The sequence below is a fragment of the Desmodus rotundus genome, chromosome 10 (assembly GCF_022682495.2).
Source record: "Desmodus rotundus isolate HL8 chromosome 10, HLdesRot8A.1, whole genome shotgun sequence".
Lineage (NCBI taxonomy): Eukaryota > Metazoa > Chordata > Mammalia > Chiroptera > Phyllostomidae > Desmodus > Desmodus rotundus.
Genome location: NC_071396.1, coordinates 53920223 through 53946031, shown reverse-complemented (window position 1 = coordinate 53946031; position 25809 = coordinate 53920223). Strand labels below are relative to the sequence as shown.

The 25809-nt window shown below is 42.5% G+C and overlaps 2 pseudogenes; one reads left to right on the top strand and one right to left on the bottom strand.

Moving 5' to 3' along the window:
* Positions 1 to 18131: 18131 nt before the first annotated feature.
* On the top strand, positions 18132 to 19628 carry LOC112318002 (serine/threonine-protein kinase MARK2 pseudogene; annotated as a pseudogene).
* A 73-nt stretch (positions 19629 to 19701) lies between these two features.
* Positions 19702 to 22551, bottom strand: LOC112318003 (ferritin heavy chain pseudogene; annotated as a pseudogene).
* Positions 22552 to 25809: the final 3258 nt, after the last annotated feature.

The window sequence follows — 25809 nt, the reverse complement described above, 5'->3', positions numbered from 1 at the left end:
AACTCATCAATAGATAGTCAAGAGAATGAAAAGGCAAGCTACAGAGTGGAAACAGATATTTGCATACAGCTAAGAAAGGACATGTATCTATAATACATATTTCTAAAACTCTCATAAATCAGTAAGAAAAAGACAACTTGTGCAATATATCTGGGCAAACAGAAAAAAACTTGAGTAGGAACTTCACAAAAAAAGAGAATATAAAAATGGTCAATATAAGGACTCAACATCTTACTCACCAGGGAAATGCAAATTAAAACCCCAGCGAGATACCCACCAGAACACCTAAACTTTTATGAATGAACTTCAAATCATAACTGTTGGTGAGAGTGTAGACCAAATAGAACGCCTGTGTACAGAATTGGTACAACATTGAAAATTGTTTGGCATTATCTGCTAAAACTAAACACATATACACTCTCTGATATAGCCAATGTTGCTCTCACATATGTAAAAAACAGAAATGTGTGTATATGCACATCCAAAAAACCTGTAGAAGAGTTCATAGCAGCATTATTTGTAATAGCAAACACACACACACACACACACAAACAAAACAAAACCTGCAAACAACACAAACATCAGTCAGCAATAAAATGGATAAATATATTGTGGGATATTCATAGAATGCAATACTATGCAGCAGTGGGAATAAATGAATGTCTGTTCCATACAGCAACCTGGATGAGTCTTACAGGCAGGCACATGAGTGAGTACCAGAAGCCCGACACAGAAGAGCGCACACCGTGTGATCTAAGGCTGTGTGCACAGATTCAAAACCAGCGCGTACCAATAAATGTTGAAAGAGCAGTCTTCTCTGGGTGGGGTGGAGATCCATCTGGGTTGATGAAATGTTCTATATTTTTATTTCAGTGGCAGTGAGGACAATGATTTCACTTTTGAAAAATGAATCTAAGCGATATAATTGAAGCTTCTGGGAGCTGGTGGTCCTACCTGTCTTGACCTAAGTGATGATAATACAATGGTTACTTTGTAAGCATTCATCAGCGTGGTTCCTGCCCCTTTCAGTGTGGACTTGTCAACCTCAATAAAACTCTACTTTAAGAAAAACACGTGTATTTAAGGAAGAGAAGGCAGTAAAAGCCCATATAATATGGACTGACCATCCTCAGTGCTGGCGACAATAATAGAAAACATTTATTGAGTATGTTATCATGAGCCAGGTACTAGGCTAAATACTGTGCATGGACACTGTCCTTTAAATCCCACATGTCCCATGAGGGCTAATCCTGTGATTGTCCCCATTTCACAGATGAGGAATCTGAGCCTTGGCAAGCTTGTGGGACTTGCCAAAGGTCTCATGATTAGTAAACAGCAGAGCTGGAATTTCAGTCCTGGTAGTCTGTCAAATGGAAGGATGGAATTCAAATAATGTGTTTTTTTAAGGAACAAAGAAAAAAGTACATGTGTCCTTGACATCTGGTCACAGATGCACTCAGAAAGCTGCCCGCTGTCCACCCTCCCAGTGGATTCGCCCTCAGTCTCTCTGGCCCAACAGAAGGGGCTTGTGAATTGTCTTTTCCTTCCCACACCCTCAGCCTCCAGGACTGAGGAGGGGCAGGTCTGTTTGTGGGGGAGCTCAGGGAATGACTGTGGCTGTGGCTGGCACCCAGTGGATTTCCTGTAACTGGGAACAAGTGATGTAATGGCATTTGACCAGGGTGGAAAATGGGCCTTCCCAGAGTGGTGTATGCAACTGCCCACCATGCATCCTTGGCACCCCTACCCCCCCAACCCTCCTCTCTGAACCCCCAAGACTGCTCTGTTCTAAGAACCCCATGATGGAAAAGACTGATATTTGGATCATTTCCAACACTACCTTTCACGGAGAACTTAGAATTGCTCATCAGCTGGAAATGTTTCCCTGGTCTGAGATGAATGCTAAGAGGGAACATTTTGCTGGCAGAAAGTCTGCTGAGGTTTTTCAGAGACCTCATGGTGAGTGATTTCTGTCATTTCTTCAAGATTGTGACTAAACCCAAGTAGCAGGAGCTCCACAAGACTCCAGGAGTCAAGGGAGCATTGTTAGCATTCACGGACCAGGAGCTGTTTGATCTGGGCATGTGGAGAAGCAGGAGACAGACTCAGGAATGGAGGGAGACCTGCAGCTTCCCTCAGAAACAGGCACCTGACGTCTGAGCACCCCTTCTCCACCTTCAGTTGCTGACCTGGCTGTTATAGTTCCCTTCCTCCCCCAGTGCCCAGAGTGGTCCCATGAGATGCTGCTCTTCCCAAGCAGGCCTCAGGTGCTTAAAATTAGTTTTACCAATATTTCTAGAAAAATCACAGCACCCAAGGGTGCTCCTCAGCCAGTAATTTTCCATTGGGTTGCCCATTCTCATCCTCATCATTTTTCCACTTAGTATGGTTAACTAACTCATTCAGCAGCTTACTCTTTTACTCATTTAACAAAAATTTATTGACTACCTACTATGTGCTCTTGGGAATCAGCTGAGGATCAGAAACATTCTTCTTTTCTCTCCCAAGTCACAGAGCTAAGTGTTCCCAACTCAATTTTTATATATATTGTACATCCAGACAGAATATATTGAGTGTGTACTATGTGCTAGGCACTGTTCTAACCAGTTTCTTGTATTAATCTTATTAATCCTCACAGTACTCCAGGGAAATTTCTCTTTTATAGACAAGGACGCTGTGACAGAGAAGCTATTGTAAAAATGACTTTTGTTAGGCCCCCAAACCAACAAGTGACTCAGCTGGGATCTAATCTTATTCCACAGTCCCTGCTCCTAAACCACTTCCCATATCTATACAGATGAATGGGAAAAATCTGGGAGGCTATCCCCAAATGTCAGTCAAAATTATGTAGTTATTTGGATGTAGGGAGAGGGTAGGATGACTAGTGATCTGTATTTTATTCTTGCTGTATATTCTGCTCTCTCTCTCTCTCTCTCTCTCTCTCTCTCTCCTGACTCTCTTTTGTACAATGAGAGAATGTAAGGTTATACAAGCATTTAAGGATCAGGTTAGCAGGAGTGAGCCAGTGTACGGGGGTACCAGGTGGGCAGGAGGTCGAGTTCAGGCCCATGTCCGACAGATGGAGACCTCTTTCCCCCAAGAAGTAACACATGGGAAGGAGCTGGGTCTCCACCTGAGGATTCCTTCAGCTCCTCTGCCCACCTGTAAACCTTTGTGGGTCATTGCCTGGCATTTGCAACTAGGAAGCTTCTTAAGCAGATAAGACTTGTAGTGACGACGCCAGCTACGTGAGAACAATGTGTGCTCAGGAGACAAACATGTTGCATAATCACCAGCCCAGAGAAGGTTAACTGCACAAAAACACCTGCTCTGGAGTAAGGCTTGGTGTCAGCTCAGTCACTACGACAAGTGACCAGTGACCCAGGCTGCAGACGCCTCCTTGCCCCAACCATTACCCCACAGTGAGGTAGACAATTATGTTATTTCAGAGACACTCTCTTATTCTAATGTCAACATGTTTGTTTATTTACAATAATCAAAGATAAGTGCTGTTTCATTTGCTCAAACAGAAGAACCCATAACTCCACACTCATATTGTGGCAGGTATTTTTGCCACAATTAAATGATCTAAAAGGATCATTTACTCTTCAAAGCAAGTGTATGAAGTAAAGTATGACCAGCCCCATCTTACAGATGAGGAAACTAAGGCTCAGAGAGCTTAAATAACTCATGATCTAGCAGTTTTACAGGAGATGAGCTCATGATCAAGTGAGAACTAATCTTCTAAAAAAACAGAATAAACTTAAGAAAAATGTTGCTACCAAACAAAATGCATCACCAGATCACCCCTGTGAGTGTTGAAAATGAAGGGTTTGGGGGGGACACCTATTCTTTTGAGAATTTGCTGGCTTTTCATAAAGTAGGCCTGAAAGCCTATTTGGTTATCCAATGATATATTCACACCCAAATCCCATCTTAGGTACTCAACATAGTGAGATTATGTTGGGAAGTTGTATTTCATTCTGAGAGCAACAGGAGGCCATGGAAAAGGTTTTGCCGGGGGCCTGACCTGATCCGATTTAAGGTCAAAGCTCATGCTGAGTGCTGCATGGATACTGAGTCGGATGTCTGCCTCCCCAGCTGCACAGTAAGTCCTTGTCTTACTTGCTGTTTACTCACTTATACTTGTCTTTGTCCATTCAGGTGTCAGCTCTGTGGGAATAGGGGCCTTGTCCATTTCTCATTACTGTATCACTTGTGGCTGGAACAGAGTAGGCTTCAGGTTAGTATTTGTTGAATGAATGAGGGAAGGAAGGAAGGAATGAACAAATGAATGAGTGAATTAATACAAGAACAAGCAAATGAATGAAGTTATCACACAGATGAACATCAAGTGGGATGAGTACTGCAAAAGAAAAGCACAGAGGGCTGGGAAAGCATGCAAGGGAAGATTTTCACTAGGAGTGGGAGGGCAGTAATGGTTGTAGCTTGGAGGCAGAAGTGGAGAGGAGCAATTTGAGGCTTATTTATGACATGAAATGAATGGGACGTGCTGATATACTTGATATGGATATGGAGGCTGGGGGATGGCACTAGAAAGGAAGGTGAGCTTCACTTCCTCAGCCCTCCAAACCACTTGTTCGATGCAATTCAACTTAAAGTGATCGAGTGACTGTGTTCTGAGTTGTTTATTAGCAATTTGTACCGAGAACCTGCAGAATAGTGAGCATGCTATTTCTAAATAGCGAGATGCTCTTCCTGAACATAGGGGAATAAGAAGTGATTATTTTTATAGTATCTACAGGAATCGGTAGCAGTCTCGCGGTGATGTTTTCTTCAACACTCCCTCCCTGTATCTCCTGATGTTTCTATAAGGTTTCCATGGCTAGGTTTCCATGACACCACAACAGTCAGTTTCATCCATTCTGTGAAAAAATGGTCAGAAAATTAGCCTTTTCCTCTTTGCCTTCACATGAGTGAATGCACCCACTCTCCATGCCACGCCCCCCCCAAAGACACACACACACTCTGCTTCTAGCACAGAGGTATGCATATATTTACAACAACCATCAATTGACTTGCCTACTTGGGTTAAAATAGCTTCCATATCTAAGAGACTTCTGCAGATCATCTGATTAATATTTATAAAGAATAATTTCCAAGTTAAGTGTTCTTCCTCTCTAGACTCTGAAAATGATTCTCCTGAGATTTGTTGCTGAAGGCAGACACTATTGTTTTATAAGTTACAAATAAAATTCCTCTCATGGTTTTGTCCTTAGAGACCTGATGTTATTGTATTATCTTGATTTCAAAAGCTAGAAACCAAGGAGATTATTTTCATATATGTGTATGAAGCATAGATATTCCTTTTCCCTTCAACCTCCTTGTTCAGAATGTGTTGGCTAGATCTGAGCTCTCCTGAGCTTGCCTCTGATGGACTTTACTTGCAATTTCTGTTTCTCTGACATCAGTGTGTTAGTTGATCTCGCAGAGGGTTCATTCACAAGTTTCAGGAGGTCTTCCCTCTCCAGATCTAAAATGTACTTTTCTGCCCCACAATTGGTTGTTGACTCCCTGTTGGATGTATTTCTCTACTCAAGTCTCCAAGTCATGAAGCTAGGATGACTGAGTAAACAGCATGGGGACACCATCACCTCAGGCTTCCTCCTTCAACTGTAGCACATGGCCTTTTCTTGGGCAAGCGCACCTATCTATACACGGTGGACCATTTTTATGAAAACAATTGAGAGGCTATAGTACCTTCTTAGGCCAAATGCTTCTGCAAGGAAGTAACTACATAAAACACATCCTCATCATCAAAACTCTTGGGGAGTCAAATAACAGGGTGAGTGGACAGCAGACTCTCTGACACCAAAGATATTGCCCAGGGGTCTCAGTAATGCCCACTCTCTTGATTGTTCTAACACAGGATGCAACACATCTGGGTTCTATTGGCTTTTCTGGCTTGTCCCCATAAGTGTGAGGTTCTATTAGCTCTATAAACAATGAAAGCCCAAACCATGCACTGTGCTGCAGCCTTATGGGTCCCGGTGGGAATTTTGTACCCTGATATCTGCAGGGTGGTAATATACATTTATGTGTCTCAGTTTCATAAAAAGCTCCAAAAAAGAAGCTCTTTGATGCACAAAAGGTCACAAAAGTAAAGGAATGTTTCATTTTTTTAAAAAATGACTTTGGGGATTTTTCTGCCATGGTTATTCACAGAACCTTGAATAAGAATATGAGACCATTTTAATAGAGAGGTGTCTAAAATATAACACAGTGCCCCAGTGGTTTTTGGACATATGTTTCCTTTTTGTTTACCGTGTGTATAAGGTGAACTGGAGGTGGAGGAAGGAGAGCATTGTGTTGATCATGCTTCAAACTCTTCAAAGTTTTTCCATTGCATCTAGTTCTTGCCATAGCTGACAATGACATTCTGGACCCTGCTTTTCCTCATTTCATGCTCGCTCTCTTGACCTTGCTTCTCTGTGATCCAGCCATCTGTTTGTGTCAATTCCTTGACATCTTCGTCTTCCCTCCCACTCCAGAGCCTTCATACAAATAGTTTCCAGTTCTGGAAAACTCCACACCACACACACAGGCCCCCACACACTCACCCAACACACACACTCATCAATCACACACTGTCTTCTACCCCGTTAACTCCTAGTCCTTCTTCTCTCTTAATTTAAGCACCACTTCTGTGGGAAAGCTTACCCTGACCTTCCCAGGTCAGATTAAGTTCTTACCTTACACCTTCTCATAGAACCTACACTTTTCCTTCAGGGCACTTGACACAGTTGGCAATTATATAACCATTTGAGTAATTCTTTGTCAATGGTGGTCTGTACTCCAGAATTTTGTAAACCCTATGAGAACAGCAGCCATTGTAACCTCATCCTCACACAGAGAGCCTGGCAGCTAGTTGGCCTGAAAGAAATATTGGACGGATGGACAGATGGATAGGTTAATGAGCAGGGGTGCGTGTATGTTTCTATCAGGGAGTGGAATATTGCTAACTTCCAGAGTATATTTTTGTTTTGCTTTAATTCAGGCTGTCTAATAAACAGCCTGAATTAAAAACAAAGTAGAATTGACAATATTCTTCACATGACTCAACTACTATGCTAATTCTGCGTACAAAATCAGCACTCATTCAGTCACATAAACACCACAAATGATTCGCGTGCCTCTGCTTAGCATTCAAAGAAGAAGAATCTATTTATACAACTTACAAATATCATATAAATACCATGTCTTGTTAACTGTGCGTCTGTGTTCATTTCAAGTTAATCACAGAAGCAGCAATTACTCCTCTCTAACACTGTTAACAGCCTCATAATGTGCCAGCAATAAGTCGCTCAATAAGGAAATGTTTAAATGCATTACCAGGGACTAATGGAGTGTGGTGTCACATACCCTGGGCTGTCAGCAGCAGTCCCCTTCCCTTCATTCCCCCTCCCGTCCCCACCTCCCCCCAGTGCAGTGGCCTACGGAATTTGAAACAGCTCCAAAGAGATAGGATGAAGAGTACGGGTATGTGTGTGGATGCTTGAAGAGAAATGATAGAGAAAGGCCCCGTCACCCACTCCTGACAGGTATGATACAGCTGCAAATGCATTTTTGATCAGGTACCAGATAATTCAAATAGTTGCAGAATGGAGAAAGGTTGATAAAAAGCACATGGGGAGTCAGAGAGCTTAAAATAGTCAAGATTACATACCAAGGCCAGGTTTGAATTCTAGCTACAAGGGCCCATGCCCATCCAAAAGCTGGCTTGGGGAGAAACAGTCAGAGTATACACTGCTAGTAAAGTTACATTTAAATACAGAAACCAAGACCTTTTAGAATTACCTTGTACTTTGGCTTCCAAGTTTGTAGTCTCCTCTTGTCTAAAGGGTCTGACAGTCCACAGAATCATGGAAAATGGATTTTGCTCATTACGAATGCCCTCTACCAGGACTTGATCTATGAAGACCATCGTGATAGAAGTTCGGCAGGAATAGACACCAATGTCCATCAGACAATCCTGAATTGTAGGTTTTCTTTCCTTTTAAAATTTGTCAAACAGAATAACTTTCAAACCTTGAATTTATTTACCATCATAGAAACCATTCTCCTAAATATATTGTTTGGGGTGTTTTGAAAAATAAAAGCAATACATGCTCATTGAAATATATATCTATATCTAAAGTATACAGCTATATAGACATCTATATAGATATATGAATATCTACATAAAATAGTACTGATATTTATACATTAAGAAGTGAAAGTCCTTCATCTACTCCCCTGCTGCAAATCATATTCTGTTCCCCAGCGATATACAGTGCTAATAATTTGATAAATTCACTTTTTTACACAAATAGGATGCTACCATATACACCATTCTATAACCTTTTCCCCCCTTTAAGATGTATTTTAAATGTCCTATTGGGGGAACCTGGGTAAAGGGGACATGGGACTTATTTTGTAGCTTCTCATGAGTCCATAAATATTTCAGACTAACATATTTTTTAAAAAGCAATAAAATTTTCACTTTAAAAAATGTTTGTTATTGTGCCACTTTGTTACATTACAACTACCTCATTCTGTTGAGTGGATTACTAATATTTTGTTGTTAAGACACATGATAAGTCTGTTTATGGCCATACCACCCTCAACGTGCCCGATCTCATCAGATACATGATAATTCTTTCAACTAGTCTCCTATTGATAGGCATTTAGGTCACTTCCCAGTTTTTCAATATTATAATAATGATGTAATGGACAACCTTGTACTTTTAACTCTAATTGTGCTACAAATTGACAAGCACCTCATCTGTTTCCACTGTGTTTCTGTAGGACTCATGAATCTAAACTTCACGATTTCAGGTAATCATGTCAGGAAAGTTTTCGTGTCAGCAGGTTTGCATTTTTGTAAGAAACACCTAGCCTGAGAGACACAAGCGCATTGCTGAAAGTTCTGTGTCTACTCTCCCGAAGTTGTATCTGCTTTTTGGCTGTGGTTTCCCCTGGAGGGGGCACATGTTCAGCAGATCCTTCCCATGTGTTTGTAGGAGACTTGAGGAGGCTGGCGTGACTGAGCAGCCTTCAATCTTGACACAATTCAAACAAACGAAAGCCATCTGCAAATTCACCAAAGAGGAGAGAAAGAGCTTCCCTAGTTGGTTGAAAACAAAAGGCTTCTTGAAAAACGGTGCTTGACACTGGGCAGTTGCCAGGCCTCCTAAATTTGGCACCTCTTCTGATTTGACAACCAATGACAGAAATTAATACGTCATCCCTGAGATGAAACCAATTCATCAGAATTCAATATTTCTTCCCTAGGATGAAGCCAGACGTTCTTTTAATGTTAATATTTGCCATGATAAGATACATCTCTTTTTATACTTATTAATGGAACCAATGTAGGAGCCTCCACTATGAGCAGGGCACTATGACATAGGCATTGAGATACAGAGACAAATAAGACACCTCCGCATCCCCCAAACACACTCTGTCTGAACCAGCCTCTTCTGCACCCGTTGACTCCTTTGAGAGTCTGATGAAAACTGTGGAACTGGGACAATGTGCGTGTGCACAAACACCCCAAACCCAAGTGATCTTCGCTGGTGCCCTAACTTGGAAGCCAAGCATTAAGCTATGGACCTTGGTTAAGATCCCTTTGTCTACTAGACATGCACGATGGGCAACTGGAGAAATTAGAGAACAGAAGCTAAAAAGATTCTCCAATGAAGAATGTAGTCACACTTTATAGTACTCCTAATTTACAAAGTGCCCTCTCCTATCAACACCCTCCTTTAGTAAGCCAGCTCTGCTTTTGTCAGAGGAGGTAGCATGCTCAGAGAGAGGATGTAATTAGCCCAAGGTCCCTTGGCTATCAGCTGGAAGAATTCTGACCAGAATCCAGGTCTATGATATGTACTCTGTTTGGACGATGGAATAATGACTAATATGAAATGCCATGAGCCAGGTTTTAAAACAAATCCTAGTGTCCATGATACAGAGATGAAAAGTCCTGACTAGTCATTCGGATAACCTTTGGCTATGCACATTTTTATTTTTATTTTTTAGGTAATCTTCATTGTATTTTTTTCTATTACCATTTACTCCCCTTATACCCACCTCCCCCCAGCAATCACCACACAGTTGTCCATGTCCATGAGTCCTTTTTCCTTTTTGCTCAATCCCTCCACCCCCTAATTTTTAAATTTTAGAAAGTGTTTCTTTTCCTCCCTGTCTCCCTCCTTCCCTCTCTCCTTCTATCCTCTCTTGCCTTTTTTCTTCTTTTTATTTTACAAATCCTGATGCCCAGTGATATCCAAATAATGCCTGTGTTTTCTAAGAGCTTTTGGTAAAATGAGTGGTGGCAATTCCCATCTCTACTATACTCACAGGTGTGCATAGGCCATAGACTCATCTGTTTTACAAATACTCTTTTTAATGCTAAAGGGTCAGGGAAATGGATGGATTCGTTTTCCAAGCTCTCTGATCTCAGCCAGTTTCCTTCTACTGAGAATGAGTTGTTTTTTAATGCACAAAAAGAAAATGGGTTTTTCGGTTTTGTTGCAGGTGCTGAATTCTACAACACATCATCTGTGCACTGTATTGTATGTTCACCACCCCAAGTCAGGTCTCTGTCTATTACTATTTATCCCCCTTATACCCTCCCCACCACTCCCACCCTCTTCCTCCCAGCAATCACCACAGTGTTGTCCATGTCCATAGGTTGTTTCTCTTTTTTTTCTTGCTTTTTGAGGACAGGGACTGTAGTTGGTTTATTTCCATTTTCTCAGTGCCTAGCAAAGTGTCTGGCATAGTCAGCACTTGTCTATTGAGTGAGAGTTTATTAGACAGGAAGAAATTAGCAAGATTAGCTTCTTGTAAACTTGTGTTCCTCTATTCATGTTTCTGCTTTCAAAGATTATCTCTAGGACATAAAAAATGTCATCAGTTCATTTGCATATTACTGTTTTTCCTCCATTTTTTGTTCTCCCTCCTCCCCAACTTTTTTAAGTGTGATATTTGATAAGTGAAACCAAGCTGGGTTGAGTCTAATTTAAACATTCAACACTAAGCCATCCTTTGCTTAATAGAATCAAAAAATTTCCATGGTATATGCCAAAATAGAAGACACATTAAGCAATAATTTAATTATTTAAATTGGTTGCAGGGTTCAGATGTTTTTAGCTGAAAGCTGATTTTTAAAAAGTAAGAAAAACTGTAACTTACCACCTGACCCAGACCAAATAACAACTTTAGAAGCAATGTGATTGCTAAAACAATAAATAAATGGTTTAACTGCTCTTGGGTCTTGGAAACGATACCTGCCCTTGCCAAGTGGGATTGAGGCAACAAGTGTATCATTTAACCCCACTGAACTCCTTGAGGGCAGGGTCTATTCCTGATCCGTCTTTGTAGTCTAGAAAATTTTCTGGTAGACACTGAGTACTCAGTAAATTTTTACTAAATTAAATTGGATTTTTGCAATATTTACACATATCTGGAATGCATGTTTACACATGTACACAAAGTATATAAATATCATATGTGGGTGAATATCCTAAGAGGGCAGGCTCTGCCCCATATCTTACCATATATACACTGTAAAAAACCCACAGCACTTGTGTGTGACCACAGGTAAAGTCAGTTGTGTTACAGAATTCCATCTAGTATGTGCATACTCTGGTTAAAACCACTCTGTATAATGTCAATTCTTTATAATATTTCTCTGAAACAGTTTTCTAAATATGAAGAGAAAATGATCTATTGCAGTAAATACTTAGTGTATACTTTTAAACTCAAGCCAGGCCTGGAGACAGTACTACCCCACTTCAGCCAGCTTCCCTGCACCACACAGCCCACTGATTTGGCCCCAGGAGGTTCCACTGCACCATCTTGAGTTGAGTATGGTTCAACAGTGTCTGCTGTCACCCTACGAGAATAGCCTCTTCCTGGCATTCACTTTGGCCTTGGTGAACAGTTCTGATCTACAGTGGCTGATGGAGGTGACAGCTAGTGGAGCTGGACTCACAGCAAAGATTCTGAGGGAAGGCAAAACACCAGTTTCATGAAGGCTCCATGTGTTTTTAAGGAAATGGCTGACAAAACAGAGGGTTAAGTAAATGGGTAATTGGGGGTTTATGGAAGTTGGGCAAGAGTATCAAGAGTTTAGAAAATGTCCCTGTCACCTGGGAGGATAACCTGCAGCTGGAAGCAGCTAGGGCCCCAGGCAAGTCAGGACTCAGAGGCATTAAAAGAACGAGAAGAACAATTGTTAAAGCAGAGTCAAAGGGACATACATACTTTAACAACTCCATAGTGAGCAGATGCAGTTAGAATTCCCATTTTTCAGGAATACGTGGCATGCTTATTCCACGAAGTTCTTAAGTTTCCTACTACTTAGAAGTACCTAGTCATTCTAGGGACAATAAGGAGGCCCAGGAAAAAAACGCCAACCTATCACCTTATCTAAATTATTGTTGCAACAAGGAAAACAAAATTGGGTGAAACACTTGAGTCCACTATAACACTCACCTCACAATAATCCCACTTTCCTAAAACCACTGCTCCCTATTTGGGGAGTGAATCCCAAGGACTCTGAAGAGGGGGCCAGGAGAACCCTGCACCTCTCTTCTTTGTGTTCTCCAGAACCCCACTGGGAATAAAATGTGGTCATTCTCTGCCAATACCTAATTTAACACCCTGGCACTTAATAAATAACACTACCAAATGTACTTATAGGAAGCAGCTTGGAAATGAATTGCCTCATTTTTAAGCAGTTGCTTGGGAATTGTGCATTTTATAAAAACCAAATTAGCTTGTTAATTAAAAACAAATAACTCCATGATATTCTTTTAGGGTTACATGAAATTCTTTTAGTGTTAGTTTAAACACGACCCAGAAAATAACTTCCTTACTAAGAGGAAATAACTCAAAATTTTTGTTTTGTTAAAATGACAGTGATATTCATCTGATCATTCAGCAAATATTTGAGGACCTATTATGTGTCCAGTGCTGTTCTAGGCACTGGTAATGCAATGGTGAGCAACAAAACAGGCTTTCACAGTAATTACATTCTAAGGAGTAAAAGTAAATATACAGATAAATACATATATAATGTTGTGTACTATGAAGGGGAAAAAGGGAGAGAAAGAGGATAGAGAATGATGAGAAATGCAATTTTACAAAGAGTAAAAGGTATCTCTGAAAAGGCAACATGCAAGTAAGTGACCAAAATGGAATGACAGTGCAAGGCATGTGAAAATCTAGAAAGTTCCAGCTAGATGCGAGGTCCTGCAGCAGGAATATCCTTGGCTATCCTCAAGCAACAGCAAGGAAGCCTGTTTGGATGAGTGAGGAGGAAATGAGAAGATGGAATTGAAGAGGTGCAGGAAGTCATTTTGCCAGGCTTTGCAGGCCACGGTCAGGACTTTGGATATCATTCTCAGCATGATGGAACGTTACCAGAGGCCTTGGAGTAAGGTATGATCAAATGAAACTTCAGATTAAACACTCCAAACAACTTTAAAACCATTCAAGTACAAACTTCTGATTCCAAAATTGAGCTAGATATTTAGGAACCCCCTTCCTGTAACAGCACATCTAAAAGTAACGGACATGACAGTGTATGTTGAGCTGGCGTAACAATAAGAAAATTCCCTGGGGGCTGAAAATATAAGTCCGGAAGGATAATTAAGCCACAGGATTATCTGCCAATTCCTGGTGACTTAAAATCTTAGTTTTAACAGGTCTTTCATCTGAAGGAGAGAGGGAAATCCTAAGATATAAGGAAAGTGGGACACTAGATCATGGGACTCATATTGACACCTCATTGGTTAAAACAAAAAAGAACCACGGTACAGAGGGAGAGTGTGAAGACAGATGCCTATTTGGGTTAAGGCCTTAGGTGACGTGTTAAAAAATAAAGATTCCCTATAGGAACTCCTAAATACGATAATACTGCAGTCACAGATTTGGGGCCAAAACTCATTAAAAAAGACTTTGTGGAGAAAGAAGGAAGAAGAGGAGGGGGAGGAGGAGGACTCAGTTTGCCTGAGGTAGGTTCTCAGTGAGTCCCAGGGTAAGAACAAATGGCATTAACCAGGTTGATAGAGATTCATGCTTGGTGCTGGTGCTGAGTTTGAGGCCACTTCACAAAAGTCTCAGGGTACACCGAGGCCAGCCACCACCACCCACAGCGGGCCTGTGGACCTTTTTGGTGGGGTGGAGTCTCAGGGAGTCATCAGCATGAGGCCAGCACAGTTCATCAGACTAACTCAGACCAAGGGTTGGCCACATGGAGGGAGGGCTCTGCACAGAAACAATGGCATTGGCTTGTGAGGAATAAAATGGCCCTTGCCCTAGAGTCACACAGCTTAGTCTCTGCCTCCCCAGAGTGTGTCCAGACCTCTTTGAGAGCCTTCCAAGAAAGTCTGTGTTGCAGGCCCAGACTGGAGGCTGCCCACTGACTCCCCTTCAGGGCTAGAGCTCAGCAGGACGGGGCCAGAGGGAGTTAGGAGGATGGGGCTAGTGGATCTCTCACAGAGAGGGGTGGTGTCTATCAGGCATCAAGGAAAAAAATGGTCCTCACCCTAATCACCCTAGAGCCACACAAGTAAAGAGCCAGTCTTTACTTGTTTGTTTTGATACCCCAAGTCACTCAAACCTCCTTAATATCCTCCCCCCCCCCCCCCCCCCCCGCAGAAAGCCAGCTGACTCTTCTGCAGGACTAGGGCTTGGTGGGGCCTCAGGGTGTTGGGAGGGTGGGGCCAGTGCCTTACCCTTAGGCTGATGCCCTGGAAGGAAGGGCTCAACTCAGGAAAGATGGCATCTGTGGGCAGCATGGGCAAGGGACTCAGCATAAGGACCTCTGAGGCTATTCCTGTAGCCTTCTCCCCAAAGCCACACAAACCTCCGAGCAGCCTTCCCTCCACTGGAGTTTAGGATGAGTGGCCATGAATGAGATTTTCTGCACTGGCCCTTTAAGAGAATGGCTGTGTTTCTAACTGATGCCTGTCTCTCCTGGTACCCAGAATCCCTGATGATTTTCACTGCCAGATGTTATGCAGGCTACTCTTCCTAGCTCTGGTGCTTGGGCTTATGGAGCCCAGCATGGGGTTGATACCCATCACTCTTCCAGGGAGATCTTTGCAGTTGAGAGATCCTTCTGGATTCTCAGCTATTGTAGGTGGGTGGGGGAGCCAGACCTTTTTGTGTTTCCACCTTTCCCATCAGTCGTGACGTGGCTTGTTTTGTAAACACCTGGTTGTAAGACTTCTTTATTCAGCTAGTCTTCAGTCGGTTATTCAGGTCGATTCTATAATTTAGCTACACAAAATTTAAATACACATACACATAAATATGTATATGTGCCCATTGTCTTAAATTTTCTTGTCTCACTGTCTAACCTCTCTTCACCCATCTGGCAGCTGGGGGCAGGCACTAGGGGCTCAGAGAGACACAACTGCCTCAAAATCCTGAGAAACTAATGAAGTTTTTAAAAAAATTCTTATTAGAAAAATGTCAAGTCACATCTTCATATTATCCTCCCATCTATGATAGTGCTGCAGCCTTTCCTTGTCTCTCAGGAACTTGACACTTTTGAGGAGTACTGGCCATTTTGGTATTTTGACTAGTGCCTCTCAGTTTGATATTGGATATCTGACACTTTTAAATGATTAGATTGAGGTGATACATTATTGGGAAAAATACCAGAGAAATGATGTGTCCTCATCAGTGCTTCACATGAAGGGGTACTTGACGGCAATATATGGTTTGAAGATGTCCCTCAGGGCTACTAGGTGGTTTAGGCTAGTGAGGAGATAAAAGAGGAAATGTATCTCTGAGGAGAATAAAGGTTGGGTTGGGCCACAGGGGTTGGAAGTGGGAGGTGCTGAGCTCTCCCCCCTCCCCATCCCCAGGCCTTACCCTCCACACCTCGAGGCTGCTGCAGTGCAGACCAGGACAGAGGCCTCTGTGAAGTCACTCATGGTCTCTGAGCTCCCCTCCTAACTCTGAACTTCACTCTGAAGGTCTCAGCTCATGTCTGAACCTGGTTTTCTGCTTCAGTAGCCTGGGGAGAATGACAGTGGGAAGATGGGCAATCAATGAGTTAAAAGCTTCCCAAGTAATGTGATTCCTCTCTGACCTTACTCATGCTCTGAAAACACTGTTCAGAAGCATTAAAAGATGGGGTTGAAAGCCCGACATAGAAGTTTCATTACGGTCGGGGGGAAGTCTATACTGTTGGCACTCATCCTGTCTGGACGTAACAGCATGCTATGGTAGAACCACTCTTCTCACAAGACCCTTTGAATTCTGCACAGAATGTAGGCAGAAATTGCAATCCGATCAATCAATTAAAGGCACCATATTAATTCCTTAATCACCGATTTTGGTGGATATTTTATTTGGAAGGCAAATAAGGCTTGTGTGTGAATAAAAGTGAAGGGATTTGAGTATAAAGACTTTATCGCTAGTGCGCCCCTTTGAATACAGTGATTTTCTGGTTACCTGATCTGAAATGAATCGTAAGCCAGGGGCATAAGGGAGCACAATACAATAATTCAAGGCACCATGTTTGCCTACAAAGCATAATATTCGAACATTTGCATTGCTGTTTCTGAGTGCTGTAGAGGAAAAAGCTCACAGGCAAATCCCTCTAAATTGTCCCTTTACCACAAAGCTGAGACTTTCAGAGAGAAATGTTAAAGAAAAATAATCACTAGAATAATAACTTATTCATGTGATTAAAACACTCCACACTGAAAGTAGGGAGCTTTCTTCAAGGATTAGTCTGAATATAACATGCCAGAGGCTCCCCCTAAGCGTCCTCAAGCCTGCCTGCTCCCTCTGTTCTGGCATAAAAGGGTAGAATCGGCCCCAACATGTCACCTCACCTTCTGTACCTCTGCAGAAGTGTTTCATCCAGAGGTTTCCAAGTGTTTTTACACATGGAAATTAACCCGCCTCATCATCACTTCTCCCCACAGAGATAGCTCATTTCAGTAACGCAGAAATTTACCTAAATGGCTACTCAAGGTCCCAAGAGGTCCTTTGTGGAATCTTGAAATGGATGTTCAGAGTGTAAAAATACCTTACAGCCTCACTCTAGATCCAAACTCATTGAGTCCTTTGGCAAATACCGCTGGAGGGAGGGACGGATCATCTTCTTTAATCTTTACGGCAAGGCCCCTACCTTTGGCCTTTCCTCAGCCTCACCACGCACCCACATTCCTGGAGACCCAGATTGCAGCTCTCCTCTTTCCCATCCTACCTGTTCCAAAAGCCGAGTGAGGACAGAACATGCATTTTAAAAAGATTTTTAATGAATCACATTGATTAAATAAGTAGTTGGCCATATATTCTTTTGTTACCCCACACTCTTCTATTGATGAAACACTTGTTCCACTCACTGTGCCAGATGCAGGGAAGATGACAATCATGCTCCTGCCTTCGAGGGAAGGGCAGACAGTAAACAAGAACCGGGTGCCCTGTGGTCAGTGCTGTGAAGATGACAACTGGGTGGGCTGGGTGAGGCAGGTAGGAATGGATGGGTCAGGGAAGGTGTTCTCTAAGCAGGTGATACTTGAACTATGACCTGGAGCATGGGAATATGTAAGATATTTTATTTTATTTTATTTTTATATTTTGGATATTTTATTTCTAATAAAGTAAATATTAGTCTTTAATATCCCACATAAACAAAAAGCTCTTGGGGGGGGTCCTTTTCTTTTTTTTTTTTTTTTATTCCAGAGCAAAAGGGTCTTGAGACCAAAAAGTGAGAAAACCACTGTAGTTTACCCCAAGCCATGCTTGGTCCATGTCTTGCTCTGACCTCATAAAGCGCCATTGTGATGGAATCACACACTATTCCTATATATAGGGCCCTGGCTGGGCTGAGATTTTTGTCCGTTGATGCCCAGGAAGCTGATTGTGGTGACCTGTTGGACTTGGACTCGTTAGCGTTGTTGCTGGCATTGCTTTTCCACTTTGTTTTCTTTTTCTTATTTTTCTTTTTTTGGTCATTTCTTACATTTTTCTCATTTTCCTTTATTATTTTTGTTTTTTAATTTTTCTTATTTTTTCTTTCGTTACTTTTTTTTCATTTTTTAATTTTTTATCTCTCTCTTTTTTGTTGTTGTTCTTATTTTGACGCCACCATGACTAATGACCTTGCAGCCATCTCTGGCCTTAAGGAGCACTTTATTGGCGATTACACCCTCCTGAACACCATCGGCAAGGGATCCTTTGCCAAGGTGTGGTTAGCCTACCACATGCTAACAGGGACAGAGGTGGCTGTCAAAGCCATTGAGCAGTGGGGCGTAGCTAGGTGTTTTAAAGAAGTCCGTTGTCTCAAGGGCTTAAATCATCCAAATATAACAAAATTATTTGAGGTGATTGCCACTGAGAAGAAATTTTATCTCATTATGGAGCATGTGAGTGGAGGGAACTTACTTGACTACCTGGAAAATCACGGCCCCAGGAGCGAGAGGGAAGCCCGAGCCATGTTCCGGCAGTTGATATCAGCGGTTCAGTATTGCCACCAGAAGGGGATCGTCCACCGGGACCTGAAGCCAGACAACATACTGATTGATGGTGAGCGGAATATCAAACTCACAGACTTTGGCTTTGGTCGGGAATTCACTGACCATGAACTGACCACCTACTGTGGCACCTTACCCTATATGGCCCCAGAGATATTGCAGCAACAATCTTATGATGGCCCAAAGGTTGATGCCTGGAGCCTGGGCGTAGTTTTGTATAAGATGCTGGTGGGGGATTTGCCATTTATGGGGGACACCTTTGGGAAAATGAAGAGGAAGATACTGAGTGGGAAGGTCCATATACCACGCTTTATATCCAAAGAAGGTCGAAAACTTTTAAAGAAATTATTAACCCTCGACCCCAGGAGAAGACCAACACTTGAAGATATAATGAGTGATCTATGGGTCAACATGGGTCAGGAGGAGGAACTGAGGCCATATAGTGAGCCACCCGGGGGTGACATTGACCCCCAGGTGACAGAAATAATGAAGGACATGGGATTTAAGGAGCACGAGATTCAGGAGTCCCTAACACAGAAAAAATATAACAGGGTGATGGGAACGTACCTGATCCTTAAAACAATGAAAGCCCACATGAAGGGCCGCACCATCCGGGTAAGGCCCAGGCCCTCCCCTGACCCCAACAGCAGGAAGAGGACAGAAGAGCCTGTGGTTCCTTCAAGCTGCCTGGGGCTGAGGACAACCATTCCGCTATCCAGCTTGGAATCCAGCTCCTCATCCTCCAGCAGCCAGGAAGAGAGGATGACCGTTCCCCCACCCAGCCTGGCATCCAGGAGCAGCACTTCCCTGTCCAGCCTAGAGTCTAGGACAGCCACCTCCAGCCTGGCCCTCCAGTGTGGCCCTGGGGGCTCCCATACCACCCACAGCAGAGGCAGCCCCAGCAGCAGTAGAAGGGCCACAGATGGAACCACCACTGAAGTCTGCCTCCAAGGAGCACAGCCCGTTGGTGGGACCCCAGGCTCTCCTTCTGGCCACAGCCAGGGCCGGCAGGGGGTGGCTCGGAGAGCCTTCAAGCTTTTCTTAAAATGCCTGTGCTGTGGGCCATCCACCACGAAGCAGCATCACAAAAGGACAAGAGTCAAGCCCGAATAACTTTTAAAATTGTGGACGGCCCAAGCAGAGCCACAGTCAAACTCTGGGGAAGTCAAGCCACACTCCCTGCATTTTACCTGCTGAACCTGAAGGCACAGAGCTCCAGGAAGCCTGGCCACATGGTGCACAAGATGAACCAGAGGCTGGGCACAAGCTGCTGCAGGAGAGACGGTGCCAGAAACACAAGCTGTGTGTAGGTGAGAGGACTTGGTCCAGTGGACGATGGAGGTGTGCAAACTGCCGCAGCGTTGTCTGCACGGGATTTACACCAGGGGTGTCCGGCTTCTCCATGGCCTTCCTGCTGAGGAACAAGAGGAGAGGCCACTCTTCCTGTGGGTCTACTCCTCGGCCCCCACCTGAATGGACTGTTTTTCCTGGGACCCTTCTCCCCTCCCCTCCTCTCCTTTGCTCCCATTTTGGGGGGGGTTCTTATTTAAGTGCTTGTTTTTCCAAATTTTGTAATAAACTTGATGATTTACAAAGTTGTACTGGATACTTTATTTTTTATCCTCTCTGCACAGAATTGGTGTGGGCCATCCTGTAGTTTGAGAAGCGTATAGTGCTATAGTACATACTTGGGCTTTAATACGGGAACTCCCAACAGTGATGAATGTGGAAATGGGCACTGGGCAGGTTCCAGATACCGGGGCACAGCAGGGTGTTGAGAGGCAGAGTCTCTGCTGTCATGCAGCTGATATCCTGGGTGCTCTATGACAGCAGGAATCACCCCTCCTGACCTCTTGGCCTTGCCCGCTTCTCTCTGGGCTGGTGTCACTCTCAGGGGGCCTGTAAAGCTCTGGAGGAAGAGTGCTTCAGGTAGAGGGAATAGCCAAGCCCCCAGTGGACCGAATTTAGTGAGCTGGAATGAAGGCAGCAGGAGATGGGGCTGCAGAGGAAGGGCAGAGCTCCTGGGCCACAGGAGGGGGTACGGGTTTGACTCTGAGAACAATGATCAACCCACGAAGCAGGGTTTTAAGCAGGGAAGTAATGTGATCTGATTTATGTTTTAAAACTAGTAAATTGTGGTGAATATTCTTCCTCTGCATTTTTATCTATTTCTACGTATTGTAAGATTCACAGGCAGAGCAGGTTTTCGTATAACCACTGAAGAAATGTGAGTCAGAAACTTTTTCTCACTTTAATCCCTTACAACCCCAGTTCCCTGAACATATAGGAATGCAAATTAATACACTTTTAAAGGGAAAGCCCTACTTGCCTCTGCAGAGCTGATTCATGTTTTTAACCACTGATTAGCTGATCTTGCCCTTTGCACTGAGGAACCTGCCATGTTCCTTTATCTGTCGTCCTGCCCTTAGATCCCAACAGCATATGGCATAGACCCTAAGTGTGACTCTCATCACTCAGTGTTGACAATAAGTGGTTCCCTTCCCCTCCTTGCCCTGATCTCCCATTCCGGAGTTCTTTGGGGGCTGGGAACTATCTTGTCCACTTTGGTATGTAAGTAGCAAGGGCATCAAGATTAAATAATATAGATCCACACTTTCACAATGTAATTCGCTTTTTCATTCTAATTCAGCATTTCTAATTATTACAGAAAGAAACTTGCACTTGTTGCTAACTTACTTTTAACCCCCTCAAACTCCCACTAATATTCCTTTTTAAATGAAAAGTAAAGAAACCTCAGAATCAGAACCTTTGAATAAGAAATGGTATTTGGCTGGAATTTAATATTATTGCATTAATTATATTTAATTTATGCTTTCCTTTTTTTCATGGTGGATTGATTTTTGTCCAGGTAGTATTGGGATATTGAATTTCATTTTCAATTAATCTTTTGAAGTAAAAATTATAAGATTTAAAATATATGTGCTAAAGCTCATACATAGATTTTGGCAAAAAAGCATAAAGTTGATGTACAAATGACTGAAGTTTGGGAAACTCAATGAAATTATTCCCAGCCTGTTTCTAAGCCTTGAAGGTCCACATTATTTGAAAAATATGTATATGAAATTAATTTAAAATAACTTAGGAAAATAAATATGTCATGAGTATGCATTACTTTTATTTATACATTCCTCATTATAAAGATTATGCATGCTTATTGTTGAAATATGATCCTGGAAAATTCATAATAGCAAAAAGATAATCAAAAAGTAAAACACACACAAAAAAACCCAGAATAATACAATTTCAGGGAAAACATTCAATACGTGAAGGGTTTTGTTTTGTTTTTTTGGTACCAAATTACTTTATTTAAAGGAATGGTACAAATGAAGGAAGTAAGTGGATGATTTGGTACAAGTTATAGAAAAGGTGAAGGTTGCTTCAACATGCACATACTGCTTTGGTGACTAGGGAAGTTGTGTCCCCCCCCCCCCCACCGCCCCCATGGCAAGGGGAAGGCAGCCTAAGGCTGAGCTCTCTGTACTGTCTCCAGAAGTATACTTCTCAAAGAGATCCTCTGCCATGTCAAACTCAGGGGCCCCCAACCTATACAGGTTGGTTACTTGGTCACCCAATTCTTTGATGTATTTCACCTGCTCATTCAGGTAGTGCGTCCCAATGAACTCACACAAATGAGGGTCAGTTTTTTCAGTGGCCAGTCTGTACAAGTCCAGTAGTGATGATCCACACTTTTTTCCAAGTGTAATGCACCCTCCATTGTATTCAGCCCATTCTCCCAGTCATCACAGTCTGGTTTCTTGATATCTTGAAGGAAGATTCGGCCACCTCATTGGTTCTGCAGCTTCATCAGTTTCTCAGTATGTTCCCTCTCTTTATGAGATTGGTGAAGAAAACACTTGGCAAAGTTCTTCAAAGCCATATCATCGTGGTCAAAGTAGTAAGACATGGACAGGTAGATGTAGAAAGTGTAGAGCTTCCCGTTGATCTGGCAGTTGATGGTGGCCTTCAAATCCTGGTGGCAGTTCTGGCACACCTGTGAGGTGGACGTGGTCATCATGATAGGTGGCTGAGGCCAGGCAGCTTCACAGTGCTGGAGTGGCAGCGGATGCCTCAGGGTGGTCTGAGGGCTCTGTGAGGAGGTGGCAGAAGGCTGGATCTGGGCAGCTGGCTGGCATGGGAGATTGAGCGCCAGGTTCCACTGAAGCACTGTTGAAGCAGGAAACCACCGTGACTTGGCTAAGACTGTCATGAATTGTTTCTTAATTTAATAACTTTAGTAATTTTGAATTTCAAAATGTTAATACATATGTAAATCTGAATTTACATCAAAGAAAGAAAAGCAATATGGTTTTGTTTATTAAAAACACTAGAGTGACTTTATGTTTCAAGCCCTCCCTTATATACTTAAAAGTTTAATTGACTCAGAATTTATACACATGTAATATTTAGTACCACACTTACCTGGTAACTTAAGACTCGTCTTTACTGAATAAAATTTCATACAATTTCAGTTATAGTGAGATGAGTGAAGCTTTTTTTTTAGAAATTGTGCATTTAAACTAACCCCTGCTTTTCTTCCTTCCCAGAGACACACACTTTCCAGCTCTTTGCACACTTACGTTTCCACTGAGGAAAAATAAAAATGTAGCATATTGAGCCGTGTTCTAATTTTCAATGAGAGAAAATGGCTTTGGCTCTATTGCTCACTAAGCCAAAAAGTGTACGGAGATAATTATCTACTTATAAAAATTGACTATTCTTGGCTCCCTTATCAAATATTAGTTGACCATATGTGTAAGGTCAACTAATATTTATTTCTGGGCCCCTTATCCTGTTCTATTAGTCTCTGTCATACCATTTTATGCCACTACCATACCATTACCATACCACCACCATACCATTTTGATTATTACAGCTTTGAATATAGTTCGAAATCAGGAAGTATGATGCCTCCAGCTTTGTTCTTCTCAACAAATTGGGTACAGATGGACATACTCCCAACCCACAGCTAATATATACTCAGTGTTCAAATATTGAAAGCTTTTCTCCGAAGGCTAGGAACAGGATGAGGGTACCTACTATCACCACTTTTATTTAACATAGTACTAGAAATCCTAGCTGGAGAAGACAGGCAAGATAAAGAAATAACAGACATTCAAATCAAAAAGGAAGAAGTAGAAATGTCTTCATTTGCATATGATATGATCTTGTACAGAGAAAATCCTAAAGACACAACCAAAAAACTTTTGGAACTAATTAACAGATTCAGTAAAGTTGCAGGATACAAAATCAACACATAAATCAATTGGGTTTCTATACACAACAATGAAATAGCTTAAAAAAAACAAATAAAACAATTCTATTCACAATAGCATGAAAAAAATAAAATACTTAGAAATAAATTTAATCAAGAAAGTGAAAGATCTGTACAATAAAAAGTACAAGATTTTTTCTTTTCTTTAATTGTTATTGTTGTTCTATTACAGTTGTCCCACTTTTCCCCCATTGCTCTCCCCTGCCCCTCCCCACTCCCACAGTCAACCCCCACCTTGTTGTCCATGTCCATGGGTCATTTATACTTGTTCTCTAACTAGGTCCTTCCCCTTTGTAACTCCCCTATCTGCTGCCCACCTCCCTTCTGGTCCCTGTCAGTTTGTTGATGAAAGAAATTGAAGACATAAACACATAGAAAGATATCCCATTTTCATGGAGCTGAAGAATTAATATTGTTAAAGTGTCCATACTCTCCAAAGCCTTCCATAGAATTAGTGCAATCTCTATCAAAATTTCAAAGATATTTTTTACAGAAATAGAACAAAATTCTAAAATATACATGGAACTATAGAAGACCCTGAATAGCCAAAGTGAAAAAGAACCAAAATCTCTATCTTTTAAAAGATAACCATTGCCTTGAGTAAAAATAAATCTATTTCTATTGTTTCCACTATCTGGTAACACTATTTTCACTATTACACTATTGTAGCCAATCTCCAGACTGCATCCTCTGCATGTTTCCAGGGTTCGATTAAACTTAAAGGTTATACAAGGGCTCTAAGTCCCCTAGCTGCTAATCGTTGTCAAGAATCCCTCCTCAACTGACACATTTCTGACATTATGGAATCTTTATTTCATTGCCCATTAAATATCTTCCATTTGGAGATAAAAGTCATCCTCCACCTCTCTGCTGCTGTATTCCTTCATCATGCATTCAGACAATGAAATATTATGCAGCCTTTGAAAATGAGATTAAAGTCTATATTTACTATGGTGAAGAGATTCATTATATGAGTAAATGTTAAATTTAAAAAATATAGCATATGTTGAAAGCCATAATGTGGCGTGATCTCATTCTTATAACAGAAAATGTAAGCTTGTATTATCACATGCCAAATGGTCTGGATGGGAGAACCAAGATGGCGGCGTAGGTAGACACACTGCGCCTCCTCGCACAACCAGAACTGACAGAGAATCGAACAGCAAGGGGGACCGACACCAAGGAAATAGAAATAAACATTCATCCAGACCGGTAGGAGGGGCGGAGACGGGCACCGGGGTGGAGAGGACGCGCGTGGCTGTGGCGGGACTGAGACTGGCGGAGTGTGGGACAAATGGCGCAGGCAGTCCGAGCACTAGCAGACCCTGCGGCCCCACATTTGCACAGATAAACCCAGAGGGCCGGACTCAGAGTGGCGGAGAGTGGGGCAGGCAGAGTGGCGGGTAGCACCCTGCGGCACCACATTCGCCCACAGATAAACCGGACGAATGGCGGGCAGCGAAGCAGACCTCGCAACCCAGGGCTCCAGCTCGGGGAAATAAAGCCTCAAACCTCTGATTGAAAGCACCCCTGGGGGTTGGGGTGGCAGCAAGAGAGACTCCCAGCCTCACAGGAGAGGTTGTTGGAGAGACCCACAGGGGCCTAGAGTGTGCACAGGCCCACTTACTAGGGAACCAGCACCAGAGGGGCCCAGTTTGATTGTGGGTATCAGAGTGAAAGATTGAAATCCGGAGGAGAGTGAGGCGGGCGCCATTGCTCCCACTCGGCCCCTCCCCCATGTACAGCATCACAGTGCAGCAACAAGCATTACCCCGCCCCGGTGAACACCTAAGGCTCCGCCCCTTAAAGTAACAGACGCGCTAAGACAAACAAACAAAAAAAAAAGGCCCAAATGACAGAACACTTCAAAGCTCCAGAAAAAATACAACTAAGCGAAGAAGAGATAGCCAACCTATCGGATGCACAGTTCAAAGCACTGGTTATCAATATGCTCACAGACTTGGTTGAATCTGTTTGAAAAACAGATGAAAAAATGAAGCC